Source organism: Vicugna pacos, unplaced genomic scaffold, assembly GCF_048564905.1.
Source record: "Vicugna pacos unplaced genomic scaffold, VicPac4 scaffold_19, whole genome shotgun sequence".
Classification (NCBI taxonomy): domain Eukaryota; kingdom Metazoa; phylum Chordata; class Mammalia; order Artiodactyla; family Camelidae; genus Vicugna; species Vicugna pacos.
In genome coordinates this window covers 70,934,381-70,950,295 of record NW_027328740.1, presented here as the reverse complement: position 1 = coordinate 70,950,295, position 15,915 = coordinate 70,934,381, and the positions used below count along the sequence as shown (strand labels likewise).

General features: G+C 41.8%; 1 long non-coding RNA gene across 1 annotated transcript; it reads right to left on the bottom strand.

Moving 5' to 3' along the window:
* Positions 1-205: 205 nt before the first annotated feature.
* On the bottom strand, positions 206-13,922 carry LOC140693613 (uncharacterized). Its single transcript, XR_012069366.1, has 3 exons — positions 13,864-13,922; positions 7,111-7,234; positions 206-454 (listed from the first exon to the last, which is right to left on the bottom strand). It is a non-coding gene; the product is annotated as an uncharacterized lncRNA (long non-coding RNA).
* Positions 13,923-15,915: the final 1,993 nt, after the last annotated feature.

Here is a 15,915-nt window from a genome sequence, read left to right as displayed (position 1 = left end):
TATAATGGCCACGCTTCTTAACAACTGCCTCTGTAAGAGCTCTTGTAAGTCACAAATAAAAATTATAAAGAAAATATATTAAAATAATAACAATTACAGTTACAACAAATATGTTGTTTATAGCAATGATAGTGTTAGCATCTCCCTCTCATATTAAACAATACCCAACATTGGATTCCTTAGGAAGCAATGCCAATGCATGTTTGGACTTTTCAAAGTCTTCAGCCCATGAAGCCTTTTTACTCACATTGGTCCACCACAGCCAGAATTGCTGTTCCTTGCATGGTGGGCTGCCACGCTGCAATGTCCTGGGCTTTTTCTGGCACCATGCGTCTATACTGGATAGTCAAGTTTCCACATACCCACTCTGATTTGCAATATATTGTTCTCCAGAGCCAACGGAGGGGCCACTGGAAAGAGGCCACAGATAAGGTGGTGAACCCAAACTGAATACCTGTTAAAGGAATGGACACACAACATGGAGTGGTGGATGGATGGAAGGACAACAACAATTCCTCTACTCCTGTAAAGAGAGAGGGGCAAATGGTGAACTAAATCCCAAAGAGAAAAGACATTCATGGTAATAATATTATTCAACAGTGAAAGAATCCAAACAAAAGGCAAATATAAAATCTCTCGGAAGAAGACTCATTACAAACTGTTTCTTTCACGTATATAACCTTAGTAGGAATAACATACTTAAAAATCTTCAACCAATCATAGTTATTTGCTGGTAATAAACTTGGGAATCTTGAAGCATATTATTCACTCTCAGTGTTGATAATACAATCTTGGAAGATGATTTGTCATTGAGGATTAAGAAAAAGAATACTGTGGTTGTATATAAGAATTTAAAAAGGAATAAGGAATGTACTTTTGGGAAAGCTCTGCATAGAGAATGTTGGAGGAAATGCACTGAAAATAGGCAAGTGAGCAAGCTCCCTTGAGTCTGGGAAGGTGAGTGCAGCACATTCAGAGAGTCTATGAAGTTATTACAAGTCACAGAAAGGTATGCAATTAAAGTGTCTTCCTAAGCAAAATATCCTTCTTCAGGAATTTTTATCTTGATATTTCTATGGTCTGTGTGGTCACAGGAAGTCAAAGTTATGGTGGTGGCTTAGAAGTTCTTTTCTCTCTGTCTGTAATTTACAGGACATTGCTACAGATGGGGCAGCAGAGATCTGCGGTAAGCTGTTCCATGGGGTGGGGGAGCAGTTAGAAATCATAAGGCCAGAGATCTAAAAGACTTTTAGACCCTAACTGGCAGACTTTTAAGTAAACTAGCACAGGTATGTAACTAAGACAGTGGATGAGAGGCAAGTTTGTAGTCCCTTCAGTGTTACTGCTCAGTCAAGGGATAGGGACCACTCTGGCCAGGAATGGCAAGACAGTGGATTGGGTGGATGGGTAGGAGGAGCTGACATTTGCTTCTGACCTGAGAGGCAGGGGTGTGTTGCAGAAAAACCGACAGTGCTGGAAAGAAGCCTCATGTCCACAGCCTAAAAGGAGCTGTCATATTCAGGGAGGTCACAGAGAAAGAACCAGAGTTAGTGATGCCACAGGGTCAGCAGCGTGGCAGCAGTGATATCAGTATATGTTTCCATAACCCACCTAACCCTACATGAACACATCTGCCTACAGGGGGCAGGTAAGTAGCAGAAATATGTGGAGTGGGTGCAGCCACTGGCAAATTGGCAAGTGGACATCTTAATGAAATGCACTGCTCACAGTCACCATATTGGAAAGAGGGCCCCACACTGTCAGATCCCTTTCTTATTCAAGAGAAACTAGAAATTAAGACTTCATTAGCAATCATCCCTCTTCAAACCCAGAAAAGATATCATTTATAATGACAACAAAGGCACAGACTATTCAGAAATAAATTAATGAAAAATGTTAAAATGATTCTGATAAATGACTTAAAAAGAGAAAAAAATGATAATTGAATGAACAGTAGAATGCACCATCCTCTTCAGTTGGCAGACTCAAATTTGGGGGACTTGAACATTTTTTCTCCAAAATAAATTTAGTATCTGAATGCAAATTTAGTTAATAATCCTGAATGGATTTAAGAAAAAATTCTGAAAGGTGATCCTAAATTTCTTCCAGAAATATACACAAATATAGAAATAAAATAATGAGGAGGGATGTTTGAATTTGTAATATTAGGGACATTCTGGAAAAGGATAAAATAGGACCAACTGTAGGAGATATTAATCTATGGTCATGGAAACAGTATAGAAATAGTGCACTGAGAGAATGAATGAAATAGAACACATTTCAAGAATAGACGTGGATATTTAAGAGATTTTAGAAATATTATAAAACTGACACTTAAAATCAGTGGATTCAGGTACTGGTGTAATTAGCTAAATCATTAGAAGGCCTGGTACACTGTCCTCAATTTTGACATTAAAATAAATTCCAGAAAATTTTTAATTAAAAATAAAACACTAGAAATAACCCAACATGATTTAATCTGTTCAGATATTCAAGCGAGAAGAACTTTCTAAAAAGCTTTTGGAACAAAGACCAACAAGAGCAAAGGCCTAGCAACTCAGCAAGGCCAGAAACGCCCCCTGTAAAACAAAGCTGACCCTCTCCCAACCCTCTCTCACGGACCTGTATTGCTCTCTGATACTTTCTATACTTTCTTCTTCCCTTTAAAGTCCAGTTTCTTGGAGAAGTGCCTGCGCTGATGACTCCTCCAGGGCTCAGAGCCCTGCATCCCCCACAGCCCCACCACGGCACTGATACAGGAGTTGCACTGCCGGTGGCTGCGTGTTTCAAACCAGTGGGCATTCTCAGCTCCTGTTTATTTGATTACCAGGTAGCTTTTGCCGTGGACAAATATTTTCCTTTCAGTGGAACATTTTCCCCCCTTAATTTTTGTTTTACTTAAATAAATTTTAAAAGCCCAGGCAGAAAAGTGTGTGTGCACATATGCACACACACAGATACACACAGATCTGTTTTTTAAAGGCTACATTAGTGTAGTCCAACTCCGCCTTTTCCTCAGTTTAGACAATTAAAGGTGGGCTTTAGCCCTTGCTTTTATGCCCCACACACCCCCCCTTTCTCACTTCGCTCCCTTTAGTCAGTGTTCAAATTCCTCTTAAGCCAGGTTACAGCCTTCTCTGTGTTGCCTCAAATCGTTTTCTCTCAACTGCACTGCTATTCTTCTTTCTCTTGGTGGACCTCTCTTCTCCCATTTGCCATGTACATGGCCCTTTTCCCCAGGGCCTCGTCTTCAGTCCTCCACCTGGCAGGACTGAATCGCCCCCACGGCCTCACCCACAGCTCCTCTGAGCTCCTGACTGGTGAATCCAGCTTAACAACGGACATCACTCCTTATATGTCCCATAGACACTTCGCACTCAAAATGACACACACAGAACCATCTCCTTGAAACCAGCTCCTCTCCTTACACTCCCCCTGCAGATCTGCTCTCCGTATGGGTCACTGGAAAGTCACCTCAGCAGCTCTGCGGCCCGCCGCCCCGGCCCTCCAATCCCCACTGCAGCAGTCACCACTTCTGCCGCCCATGTCTCTCTCTTTCTGCCCACGGCCTCTCAGCAGGCGTGTGCCATTTGTTGTCTGGGTTACCTGCGTTGGTCCCCGAAATATCCTTTCCCCCCAAAATATGGGCCTCTCCCCCTAAAATAGTATCTTCCATTCTGCTGCCAGAATAACCAGATATTCTGCAACATAAACATTATGCAATTCTCTTACTTACAAATAATCCAATATATCCCTGCTTCCTTAAGGATACATTGAAGTCTAAGCACACAAGGCCCATCGTGACAGAGGCCTTGTGCACCTGACATTCCCACCTATGGATCCTTTGTTCTAGCCCTACTTGTTGTTCTTCAGTCTGGCCAAGCCGCTTCATGCTGTGTACACATATATGTCTCCACCTCTCTGCATGAAGTGTCCACTCCCTCTACCACAAAATAGAGAGCTAACGTCCTTTCACCTTTCAAGATTCAGTTCAAATATTTCCAGCTCTAGGAAGTCCAATTTGTGTTCACCTGCTTAGCAATCCATCAACTACTCGCCATGCCTCGCCTAGCCTGGGGAATGCAGACACCAAGTCTTACCTGTTTTGGTCTCCCCAGCAGTTGATACAGTGTTTGGCATAGCAGTGCTCAATGCTTGTTGGTTGGATAAATGAATGAATCAGTAAAGAGATGAGAGGTCTACAATCCCCCCCAGTTACTCAGCTGCCATTTTGGGAAGTTCATTCTGCGGAGTTAAGGAAATGTGAGTGCAGGTGGTGGGCAGACAGAACAGTGGTGAGGGCGTGGGGGAGACAGGCCTGGTCCTGGAGAGCGCAGGATAGGCGTGGGTGGGAGAGCACTGGAGAGAGAGGGAATGGAGGGGGCGGGTGCAAGGAGATGTTGAAGAACAACTGATATTAAATGCAGTAAATTAAATGGAGAACATAATATATGAAGGGGAAATCAAGTTAACAAAGCAAGGGTGGAAAAGGCAGTACCAGAGATGAAGAGCTCTCACTTCATCCCTCACAGCATTTCACTTATGGCACCTGCCCTCTGTGAAGGCAGTGTCAAATTCTTGAGAGACTGGTGTTTGTGCTGTGGGTGCTCTAAGTACAAAACGGTATCTTATGGCTTCCAGATTTTAAGACTGATAGATAATTTCTCTTATGTCCCATGTCTGAGTTCTCAGGCAGCAGGATCATTCGCTGGTGGGGGGAGAGATATTGTGGTTAACAACTCAGGGTTACTCTAATAATCTCAAAGGACAGTGGGGAATTCATGAAAACAAATAAAAGAGAAATTTCACTCAGAAAAAACCATATGTCATATAGAACTTTGTGGGGGCATTGGGGGCAATGTTACCGCCACCTCATCTAACAGTTTTATTTGAGTGTGTTGAAACTCCAAGCTCAAGTCACTTAAACAAGTAGGAGAACCAGGGTCCAGGCTGTGGTGCTCCAGACATGGACGGGAAGATGAAAAGCCTGACTACTGCCTCCGACAGGATCAGTCCAGTCGGGGAGTACAATGGACATGGACACGATCACACACCATCAAGACAAGAATCAAGTGCAATTCATGCCTAGACAGGAGAGCAGATAATCTCTAAATAGTGGAGGGGTCCCTGCCAAGGCTTGGCAAGTGTCCTTCCAGGCAGAAAAGCAGAGAAATATAATTCAGGCGAAGGAGACTAAGGTTGGTGGCTGGGTGCAAGGCCTAACGAAGCACAGATGGAGGGCTCCAGGGTCATCTGTCAGTAGCTGTTCCCCTTCAGCAGCTAAGAGGCATAACTAAAAAGGCAGGTGGGGTGTCATTAATGATCATGGGGAAAACTGGGAGGAGGAAATTGAGGTCAGGAGATCACCACCAAAGGCAATTTATTTTAGAGGAACAAAAATAATTCAAAAAGCACTTGGAAATTCTATCTCCCATGAATGAAAAGAACACAAAATAAGTTTCACTCCAGCGTTGAATACAGAATAACAGACTGCCTACTCTCAGAAATGGATTGAATTTTCTAATTCATCAGGGATTATTTAGATAATAGGAAAACGAATAAATCTGAACAATCTCTCTAGAATAGCTGTTACTCCATCCTGTTATGTAGGGTAGAGTTAGGCTGAATTATTTAATTGATATTTTAATGAGACTATAAATTTCTAAAAGCCTTATCAATTTCTCCCAAAAGCGTACAACTTTCCTTTCATGACATTTATTTGACTTAATTAGAATAACTTTTTTCCAAGGCTTTTTTTGTGTGTGTTAAAATACCTAATGATATGCTGCCCCCAGAATGTTGTTGTTATTATTAATACTGATAATAGCCCCAATAAGACATATTTACAATTATGACTCATTTTGGAATAACAGGTCATTGGTTTAAAGTCCTTTTGAAAATAAGAAGAATAAACGAACATAATTACTACACCAGGGACAGCAGCTGCACCCTTAATGGAACCTGGTCACTAAACACAACAAAAGCAAAGATGAAACTCAAATCAGACACCAGGCCACAAAGCATAGCTGACTGAAGATGCCACAAGATGACCTTTCATTCACCGAGGGAACCAGATGCATTTCTATGTATAATGTATATTGCTAAAAGCAATTATTTTATATATAGAATGTAATTTAGGAAAAAGAAAACTCCATCTGTACACTTATAAACAGGAAGCACAAAGGGGTGCCTTTGCCAACAAGAACCTGCATGCATAAATGCAAAGCCTACTGACAAAAATCCTTTCCTGTCTCCTAAGCTTAAAAAAAAAACTACTTCAAGGCAGTGGTGAGCTGAAAGGGCTCAGATACAAAACGTGCACATCATCAGCCTTCTAGTAGATAAAAGTGCGCCATGCATAATAGAAAAGATAACGTTTCCTATGGAAATCTATTTTGAGATTCAACAATTTAAAGGCAACTGAGAGCTCAAAACCAAGTTCAACCAAAGAGGAACAGAGCCCAAGCAAATGTACAGAAATGGACAAAGTCATTGGAGAAGGAGGGGATCTGTGTTCTACCGATACTCCAGATCAGCAAATTCATCCTGAATTCAAGCCAGTGATGTGACATGATGTCACTCAAGGAATCAGGCAGAAACCATCAGCCAGAAGAAATAGGAACAATATCAAAGGCAGGTGTGAGATGTGGAAGGGGTGACCCTGTGAACCTTGCTGCAATGAGGCAGGATGTGCTTGCGGGCTTTCTGCACAGGCTGGCTGGCTCACATGACTCTATTTAGAAGGATATCAGCCAACAGCTGTGCCACACGGGCTACAGCCTGAGCTGAGTCACATCTAGTAACGGTTCTGAGTTCATCCTTAGACGACATGACCAGAAGGATCTGAGAATCAATGGAGGAGACGTATCTGAATGAGTATTCCATTTCATTCCTTGGCAGTAAATCTTCAGCTTTGTGCAACATAAATATTGACAAAGATACACACAGGCACCCTATTTGAAAGCCTGACTGCATAATTGCATCTAATCGAGAAAAGCGGGCTCCGTTTCAGTATGCTAGGACATTGTTTGGCTCGGTAACCAATGCTTCTGAGACCCAAAGCATACTCTAGTATAAACGACAGCACAGAAATCTCCATTGATGACTTACTCATTTCAGGGTATTCATAAAATAACCCCAGTTTGCCCATGGGATACAGATGGTTTTCCCGTTCCCATCGTGGGTTGGTCTGTTCTGCTCCCAAAACTGTGGCATCATTAGATTCATGATCCAGCTGTCAAACAGATCAAATTATAAGGCAGGATATTATCAGACCAAGGTCATAAAGGTATTACTGATATCTCAAGCTGAACACATCATCTTCCCAAGAATTTAATTTCTTGTTTTCAGGATAAATTTCTTTTTATTGCTGCCTCCCTACCCTCAAATATTGTGAAAACTAGTCCTGACTACGTGCCTTGGGTTTACCAAAATTGTAACGACAACTACTACTTTATCTCCTACCTCCTTTTCAGGTGTTCATTTTAGCTTTTAGAAGATGCCTTCCCTCATTTGTCTTTTTTACCCCCACTTCTCTCCTATTATCCACCATGGCCTTTCCAGTCTGAAAGTCGTCAGAGAAAATAAGTAAAAGAAAGAAATACAGGTTCTGTGAGCTGGTGATAAGTGCTGTGGAGGAAAATAAAGGAGAGCGAAGAATGTGTGCTAGGGAGGAGTGGGGATGGGGCAGTGACCTTTGAATAAGGCAAAGACTGAAGCAAAGGGGTGGGCAGAGGAGGGGCAGAGGAAACAGTGATCACAGGCCTGCAGGTCCCTCACGCTGGACAGACAGCATGGAGACTGGTGTGGGCCACAGTGAATAGGAAATAAGTGGTGGTTTTGGGGGTGGAGCCTTAGAGGCTGCCGTGAGGATGTGGGCATTTTTCCCTTTGAAGGAATTGCGGAGCCATGGAGGGTCACCGAGCAAAAATGTGATACTCTAATGTTGGATAGAACAGGTCCAAGACCCTAATACAAGCTGAACAAATCAAGGGACAAAGAAGTGACATGCCACCTCAAATTCAGTGCAGAGCTTGAAAGAAACACAGCCTCGACTCCCAGCCCAATGCTCTGTCCCCTTCTGGATGCTGTCCCACAGAGCTGTCTCTAAAGTTATGTTTTTTCCTCACTCAGAGGCTTGTGGGCCAACTGAATGCTTCCCCCTTTTCAAATGGCAATTTATCCTGAAAGGAAATCAGAGTTGGCAGTGAAACAAGGCATGGACCTGTAGCCTACAGAGCTGTTGTCCCTGAAAGCAACAGCTGGCGCGTGGTTTACTCGTGGAGTTCAGCAGAAGAGACAGAGCAACAACAGACAACTTAGCATCTGGCTGAGTTTCGGCTGACTGAACTGCACGTTTGGATGTATTTCAAATTTGGACAGTGAGGCGGCTTCACACGAAAGGCAGGTGTATACATCATACATGCCCACACGTCTGTATGCATACACACGTAGACACACACAGAGCATATGATGTGACTTGTAAAGAGCTGCCTCTGCTTGGTTTCCCACGGCCTCTAATTTCAGCATTAACCTTTCACTGGCCATGCTCCCAGGTTTGCTACGAGATTTCTTTGCAATGGAACATGCCCTTCGCTTCACAAACGTTCCCCAATTCTTTCAATGACATTAGGGGAAGAGCAGGGAGCCCTGGGAAATGCTGGGGATATGGACTCGAGATACCCCGGAATCTGAATCCACACTTCATGGCTTATTTGTTATTTAACTTTATTTACATTCAAAATGCAATTGTTGCAGATCTCAGAAGATGATTTACACTCACTGCTATGGCAGAATGTTGCGGTTAGTAGACTCACCACAGGATCCTCTTATTCAACACGTTCTTCCAATATTTCAGATATTACTGTATCACAAATGCCCATTTCTATATTTTGATATCTGCTTTTCAGTATAATTATCTTTCTTCTTTATTCTCTATATATTATGATTTTAGAACATTTTTCTGAGAAGTGTTCCACAGGCACTGTACATATGATACTTGGATAAAGAGATCCTGGAGATCAAAACCACATTTAAATCCTTAGATAAACTCAGCTGTGTCATATACATGGCTAGGTTTAGTCTGCTTACTTTGTTACTTTGTTTAGTAATTTTTGTTTCAAAGAACAAGATCCTTCTGTATAGCACAGGGAACTACACTCAATAACTTTTAATAGCCTTTAGTGGAAAAGTATATGACAAGGAATATATATATATATATATGAGCCACTATGCTGTACACCAAGAATTAACACAATATTGTAAACCAACTATACTTTCAACAAAAAAAGTTGAAATAAAATTGAGAGATGAAACTTCCACTGCCCAGACTGCTGTCACGATGAAACGATTCAAAGCAGGCCAGGTATTAGCAACCCCCCTGACACAGCAAAACCCCATGTGGGATCTTCCTTTTGAGCAGCACTGGCTATCCGGCTGTGGCCACCTGTAAATAGGGTTGAAGTCACTTAGACCCTTGGCTTGGGATCACCGTGGCCACAGGGGTGGGGGTCACTGCAGCACCTACGAGAATGACGGGGCCAGCCTCCTGCTGAAGCCGCTCCCCAGGCCACAGCCCGGAGCGCTGCAGGCAGGTCTGAGGTCCGGCCGGGGGCGCGCAGCTCCACAGCCACTCGGAGCCCTGCGGTGCGGGTGGCGCTGGGACTACGCTCGTCCATCACCCTCCCTGGCACCCAGACTCGGGATTCTCCTGGGGGAATTTTTCTCTGCCTCATACTTCCTGTCTCAGCATTTGTGGAATCCGGTCCATGCCACAGGGAAGCAGGGCTTTTACCCTCCGGGACCCAAATCCATCACTGTATGGATCCAGGGTGAAACTTCCATGTTAAATCACCTGGCGCTCCCTTCTTGTGCTGAAATGCCCTCCCCTGTCGATGGCATTAGGTCGTATTAGAAGTCCCGACTTGCTTGTCCTTAGCTAAGACTCTGAGCCTCTTGCTCAGTCTTCCTGAGTGGAACCACTCATCTGTGGCAGAAAAGCTTGGGCTGTCGTCCACCCATCATTGTCCTCGGTCTTTTGGGTTTTCTGTTGGGTTATGGTTCTCGTGCAGGGATATCAATTTGCACATGAGAAGCAACTGTAGACATTTTAGAAAATACAGACACTGGATCCTCCCCCCTCTTCAGCCAAGGCTGGAAGCTTTCTCCCTCTAGCAGGGGTTACACAATCATTTGCTTGGGAATTGACCACACATATTGGCATAATCATAGTAAATTGCCCTTTACTCTGTGCTTGCCACGTGGCATTTTCTACTTCATGTTGTCTTTGTACCTTCATTATCACATTTAATCCCTGCATTATTGATTATCACCATTTCTGTTGAGGACACTCCTACTTGCTAATCTTGAATACAAGTATCTTTGATTCTCTTAATCTATTTCATTCCTGAGTTTCCTGTTCCTGAATTTAAAGAGTGAATTATGGACACATGTAAATAAGATTCTCTTATTATATGTATCTGACTCATCCTCTAACCAAATCATATCTGGAGAAGAGAGATTTTCTCTTTTAAACATTTGTTTTTCTTATTATATAGTAGTGCATACACATAGTGGAAAATGTAGAAAACATATAAAGTAAGAAAATTACAGCCATACATTATCTAAACACCAAAGGACAATGCTATGTCATTTGGGGCATTTAACTATTTTTCTTAATATTTTATCATAAAATTTCCCTAGGAAAGTTGCTTAACCCTGGAATTGTACTAGCCTTTTGTCCAGTACAGAATAACATTCCCAGAAATGACCCCAACATCAAAATAGTATGTGAGGCTGGGAAGGCCACAGGGCACTCAGCTTATTCTCTGAGTCCTACAAAGAATGCTGTTAATTCACTGATTTTACACATTCGATGCCTGTGAGTCACTCACTCACTCAGCTGGCTCGGACTGAGACCTACTTTATACCAGTGCCAATCCAAGTGCTGGGGAGACCCCAGAGGGAGCCTGGATCACGGCATCACTTTCCTTCATTTGCTCCCAGAATCCTACTCAAGAACCCCACATGGGATTGGGGGGGTGGAGGCAGGTGAGATATGGTGAAATTCATTTCATTATGTTCCTTTAGACATATTCAAATAGCATGAAAATAGTAGCTAATTTTGATAAGTTTTCTTTTCCCTTCCTATGTATTTTTGAGAATGGGTATAGTTTTGGTGCAGCAAGAGTAATTGATAGATCTTTGGTATGGTAGGATTTTATATGAAAAATTAAGAAGGAAACTGCACTTATACAAAGAGAAGAGGCAGTGAGGAAAAAACAAGCCACCCTTGAACTTGGCTACAATTCAGAATTCCTGGTTTTCAAAAAAGGGAAACAAAATTCAAAATAAATTCCCTAAATATTTTAGCCCATAGTAGAAATACATGGAGGCAAAGTTCAGCTCACTGGAACCTAGAACAATGTGCTTATTTAAGCGAAGGTATAAACAGACCACAGATACTATAATGCATCCTTTACTTTAAACTAGTTCATGTGAGCAAGTTTCATTTCACATGAATTGCTCAGTACCAGTTTAGGAAATATATCCTCCTTGATTGGTAAAAATAGCTCACAGATAACCAGATTCAACAAAATTTATTGTTAAATAATTTACTTATTTCCTTCAGGAAATGCTTTTGAGTAATCTGAGTTAAGTATTTAGTCTATCTGCTGTATTTCTTTTCACAGAGAAAAGTAGTATTATTTGCACATGACCTACTTTTACTTCTCTGGAAATATCTGACTGTGAGCTCAGGGTACGGATTGTCTACTGCACAGTAGGGAAAAAGAAGATTCATTTCACAGCGAAGATCAGAATCTTTTTTTGAGGGGCGTGGTGAGCTGGGGGACAAGGGAAATGCCTTTGTTTCGAGACAGACCCCAGTAATCCATACTGAAGCTGAAAGATGAAGCCATTATGAAGAAATGTGGAAGGACACACTGACACGCAAAGGTGTTCACTCTGCAAAAACAGAAAGAAAGAAAGAAAGAAAGAAAAAATAATTTAACTGCCCTATAAAGAGAATGGACAGAAACTTGGTAATAAGCTAGAGAGAAGGAAGGTTAGTGAAGGGAGGAGAAACAATGAAAGGGAACTTGGATGCGGTGGGCAGAAGAGCAGGTTTCTGGAGCCTACAATGAAGGATGATAAGAAAAAATAAAGTTTAGAAAAGTTACAAAGTTTAAAATAGTTTAAAAATTAAAAAGCAAAGTTAAAAAAATAAATATTTTTATAGTGGCATGGAAGATTTTAAAATGATGGAGGTTTTTTATTTCAAAATTCAAGTTGTTTGAATTTCTCCCCCATTCTCCAAACAACAGTAAGGCCTGCTTGTGTAAGTGGTTTTGGGGGACACCACAGAGAGGGGCGAGCTCTGCAGTTAGGTTGGCCAGGAGCAGAATGCTGGTGTGGAAGGCAAGACAGAAGAGAGTTCAACAGTTTCATGAAAACAGAAACTCAAAGCCAGAAATTGTCTTAAAATGGTTAGTGTGGTAGGCAGAAAAATGTTCCCCCCCAATATGTCTATGTCCTTATCCCCAGAACATAGGAAGAGGTCAGATTCCCTGGCAAAGGGGGCCTATGGTTGCAGATGTGGTTAAGGTTGCTAACCAGTCGACTCTAAGAGAGACCAGCTGGATTATAGATTTGGGCCCAGTGTAATCACCAGGGTCGTTAAAGGAGGAAGAAAGAGGCAGAAGAGGGGAGAGAGGAGAGGAGATCTGACCACAGGTTCAGAGTCAGAGGCACACAACCATGCTGACCTTGAGAATGAGAAAAGAGGTCACAGGCCAAGAGACGCAGGTGGTCTCTGGAATCCAGAAAAGTCAGATACAGGTTCCCCTGAGGCCTTCAGAAAGAGCCGTGCCAACACTTTGACTTCAGCAGGCTTCTGCATTCAAGAAAACTACAAGTTTAAATTTGCGTTGTTTAGTAGAGACTTTTTCTTTTCTCTTCCTACTACCATGACGTTTGGGGATACTTGTTACAACAGCAACAGAAAGTGAATAGAGTAAGCTCCTTGAAATGTTCAGAAATTGCAGATAACACTGGACTGTCCACTTTGATGTGGGATTGGGCTTATGTGAAAATCAAAAGGACAGTGTGACCTTTGCTAACATCTGCTTTTCTCATTTTAGGAAGAGAACAGTAAGTCAAAACCTCTGTTGTTATTATTTTAGACAAGTGTCTCTTAAAACTTTATGTAACCCTGTGCCTTAGGACCCTAAGAGAGTCTCTTCTTAGAAGAACATGGATTCAGAGAGATAGTGTCTTACATCTGAGTCCCACAGTGGTCTCTTATTGGCAATGAGAGCTTGGGCATATCAGTTACCCTCTTTAAGCCACAGGATCTTCATTTGCAAAAGGAAGATAAGAATAAGGATTGTTTGGGTGATTAACTTGTACACACACACACACACACACACACACACACACACACACATACATATATGTACAACATTTAATACAGTGACTAGCACATACTAGGCACTCAACAAATTCCTGTTATGGATTTTTAAATGCATATATAAAAGGAGGAGAAATTTGCAGGAAATTGTGGGAAAACTAAGTTCATGGCCCCAAAAAGGGCCATCTCTCAATGGGCTCTGATCAGTCAGTCCCCAGTGGTGGGCTAATAAGCAGAGACTATAGCACTTGGGGATTTATGTTAAACATAAAAAGGAAGGTATTTAAACATAATTATTAAACATCAGGTACGTTTATACTTTTGGCTGGATCATCTTATCTGGAGAGATTTAATAAGCAGAGAGTCTCCACTGTTCTAGAGATGGGCATGCAGGAAAATGATGTGGGTGGGTGGGCCATTCTCACCCACCCAAGATCACATGACTGAGTACTCACGGAATTAACACCTCTTGTATGTTATTACAGATGGGCTGTCCTCCCATGATTATTGTCAGCTGTGTCATCAGTTCAAGGAGACATCACATGGGTCACACTGGAATATTAGAAAGAAAATCTCATTTAAATTTTAGATAGCTCTAACATGAAATAAAGTCATTATTTTATGCCTAAAAAAATCTAAGGAGCAGAGAGTAAAGACACTCTTCATTGGGCAACTAAGAGAAAACCTGAAACAGGTTAGATTGTCAGAACACAAAGCTGTATTCACACCTCTTCATTTCTGTATTTTTACAGCCAATACACCAGATCTCATGGATAAGTCACAAATCTGCCCTTAAAGAATGTGATGTAGAAACATGTGGAGTAGTAGTTGACAAAATGGAACAAGAACACCTTCATGGCTGGGTTGTTCTCATAGTCAGTCTGGTCCTTGGGAGCTCTGCAGCTAGAATAAAGAAAAGGTAAGTCTGTAAAACTGTGAACGGCTTTGAGACCCTAATCAAAGCCACGGACACATGAGTTAACACATTTAATATGTGTGTGTGTGTGTATATATATATATATATACATATATACACACATACACACACACAATTCACACTGTTTTCATACCAGCTGTTTTGAATTTCTTAACATATCCACTATGTTAATTCCAACTGTACACACTGTTGTAAGAGTTTCTCCCACTAAGAAAGTGATATCCCACAAGGCAAAAAAAAAAAAGTCACCTGTTCCTTAAAATTTATAAGCACAACAGTATCCAATGGGAAAGAACTGTCCTCTGTTAGGTGTAATTTGAAAGAAAGCTACTTCTAAACATCCTGCTAGATAATATTCTCTTGTCTCCCTGAAAGGCAGTAAGGTAGGACTATTGAAGAAGACAAACAAAACACGGGGCAACTTGCTAGAAGCATTTGGGGAACAGAAAACGGGTCATCCTCCTAGTTCAGAATTTGAATTGGTCTTAGTATTTTCAGAAGATGACCACTGAGCAGACCACTGGGAGGACCACCCAGCCACATGCAATGTGTTGGAAGCACTTAACTTAGGCCGCTAAGCCGCTGGGTGGGATACAAGCCAGAGAGAAGAAACATTTATTATAGAAGCTGCAGCTGATGAGAATGGAGTTACACTAACAGGAACAGCATGGGGGGAAGACACATAACAGTGTGATTACTTGTCCTCTCCGTAACGCGCAAGCAAATCTGCCACTGGAACCACGACCCTCTTCCACTTATTTGCAATACAGAGACTATTTACTTTCAACAACAGGGTACATTATCTAATGTAATTGAAATTATTATTAAGCACTGACATATTTACACAGAGCTTGGACATTCTAAAGCTTCCTTTGTCCCTTTTACTAATGCAAAAATGGAGCTAATTCACTTCTCATATAGGCTAGAGAAAATAGGTTTGCAGTTGAAGTTAACTAAAGACTGTAATGTACTGCAATTGAAGTGCCTAAAAGATAGTCTCTGTTTTGACCTGGTTCTAAAACTGGTGTAGAAATTATCTCAGCTGCAGGAGGAGCTTACCAGAGTCAGTCATCATGATTGCCACTTTCTCATATATGGCGTTCAGGGTCACCATGATGATAAAACTGATATGGGAAGCAGTGATGGGCGTGGCCCACCTGCACAGTCAGGTACTTTTGGATTGGGTCTGTTCCATTCAGGTTCTTGGGAAGTTTTGCAGGAAATACAATGAACACTGAAAGTCCGTAGACAATGATCCCAATAACTGAAACAATGGTTAACAGGACCTGACAACCCAAGAACCCAGCAGCATGAGACTCACTAATGATCGTATTTTTACACAGAAAACTTGCCCCCAACCCAGCTTAAACAGAAAACATGCATGTGTTGTAAACTTCACATAAACGTGAGAAGTGATATAAATCGCACGTAAATGCCATAAGAGACGTGAATATCAGTCATGTTAAATTTTAGGGGAGGAGGAATGAAAGATGTCAAAAAGAATGAGTGCATCCACTAATGTAACACGCTGGCAGCAGGAGCAGCTGTGTGCAGGGCATAGGGAATATAT